Source organism: Triticum aestivum, chromosome 1B (genome assembly GCF_018294505.1).
Source record: "Triticum aestivum cultivar Chinese Spring chromosome 1B, IWGSC CS RefSeq v2.1, whole genome shotgun sequence".
Classification (NCBI taxonomy): Eukaryota; Viridiplantae; Streptophyta; class Magnoliopsida; order Poales; family Poaceae; genus Triticum; species Triticum aestivum.
In genome coordinates, this window is record NC_057795.1 from 499798262 (window position 1) to 499800355 (window position 2094).

Below are 2094 nucleotides of genomic sequence, written 5' to 3' on the forward strand. Positions count from 1 at the left end.
AATTAGCATAGCCATCTTGTATATATGGCTTTACTCTGGAGATAAAATTATTAATATCTGCTAGATACAATAATGTTCTAGACATCACTGTGAGCAAAAAATATGGGTCTCCAAATCTGAACTAACAATATTAGCCTAACAGATTAGGAAATCTGCTCCTACATGCATGCAACATGCATGATAGACCATCGATCTTATCTTCATCAGCGAAAAGGAAAATAATAAGAATAAAACAAATTGCAGTGACTGTGGGTATGAACATTTTCAGCAATCAGCAGTCATGCATTTACAATGTCTGAGATGCTTCCGATTCCCCCACCAATTGAAACACCCCGATAAAAGCTCTAATCAGATCTAGCCACTTGGCAAAAATACAAAAAAGGAAAAGAGCTTCCACTAAAAGCAATTGGTACCATTCTTTCCTTCTTCTTATTTTCCGAAGGCAACCAATTTTCATCTCCCAAAGCTTCATCAGCTCCACATAGAACATATATGCTATAAATCCCATTATTTCCTTCTTCTGATTTTCCGAAGGCAGACAATTTGCATCCCTGAAAGACTCATCAGCTGTGCATAGAGCATATGCTATAAATCCCGATATAGATCTACTGTCATGGAAAAAAATGTTCAATAACCAATTCAAAATCTGAAACAAAGTTTAACTATGTGACATAAAACATCACCAGTTACATATTAGTCATACGATAGCATCTCATTAGAACATAACAGATTTCCAATTGTAGAAGAGAGACAATCGGTCTACCACAATGAACGTGTAATTAATAACTTCTATCTACTTAAATCATAGAGATACCTGGCAGAAGAAACGCCAAAAATAGGTCCAACAAAGTGTTGTGGCATTGTAGACTGTTACTCCAAATGGCACTGAAGATAAGGGTCCTTATATCAGTACCAGTTATCACATGACAGTATTGCAGCATTGTCTACGGGAAAGCATGTATAGTATGCTGAAACATAACAACCTTATTTAAATTTCTCTTGAGGCTTATACATGAAATCCAAGAATGCACCGATACAGATACATGTATTAGTATAAGGCTGATAAGGATACGTAAATTCGCCATTTCCTAAAAGCACCAATATGGGGATACGCTTTTTTTAGTTCACAAAAAATATATCATCACCATCAGCTAATTAAAATTCAGTTCATTGAATCAGTACACAACTTCATCAGCATTTTGTGCATAACATTCCCATCAGCGAGGGTGAGTTACCGAGCATGGCACAGAGCAGGGCGACCTCGGCAGGTGTGGGCAGAGTGCTCACCAGTCCGGTCAGATCTGCCAACATCCCGAGCTCCACCATGGCAGGCAACTCAAAGTCCCGACCTTTGGCGAGAGAACAAACACAACCAGTAGTCAACAAGATGAGAAGAAGCAAGAAATCACGCTGGATCAAAAGGATGTCAAGTAGCAATTCATATATGATAAATCACAAGTGGAACAATCATGTGCAGAAAAGGGAACAACAATCCAATCTCACAGCTGACAGTGGGAAAACCAATTTATACCGGATAGTTAGGCCTCGTGTCCACGCCTCCTCGTCGAAGAAATACATGGGAGTGACAACTACGAAACTAAAGCAAAACAACACAGAAGAAACCTACCCATGAGAATAGAAAAATAACTAAAATAATAATAATAATTGGAAGAGAATGAATGGAGTTATTGTCAGCCAGCTAAGGTCTTGATCATTAGTTTCCTTTTATTTTGAGGGATTGATTGTTACTTTTCTACCCAGGCAAACATATAACTAATAATGTATATGCTGTGAAAGAAAAATAAGATATAGAGTAGCCTTAGAAATACTTCTCTTTCTCTACTTAAGTGATGGTGTACGAGCACGAATTAAATCTAATTTTGAGGGGTTGCATGCCAGATTGTATTCAATAATTCATACGATAGCAAAAAAATGCTTCCATCCTGATCTTTCACACCCAATAATTACTTGTCTTATCATTTATAACATATTTTATATCTATTTCCCACATTAATATGCTTGATATTTCTTTAATCGCCAATCGCTAGCACTACATGACCATCAGGTAATGTAGGTGCTGAGCATTACGACTGA

General features: G+C 37.2%; 1 long non-coding RNA gene across 1 annotated transcript; it reads right to left on the reverse strand.

The window, feature by feature from the left end:
• Window positions 1-531: 531 nt before the first annotated feature.
• LOC123093286 (uncharacterized) lies at window positions 532-1657 on the reverse strand. The gene is made up of 4 exons (XR_006445230.1): window positions 1532-1657; window positions 1288-1349; window positions 815-885; window positions 532-567 (listed from the first exon to the last, which is right to left on the reverse strand). It is a non-coding gene; the product is annotated as an uncharacterized lncRNA (long non-coding RNA).
• Between the last annotated feature and the right edge of the window lie 437 nt (window positions 1658-2094).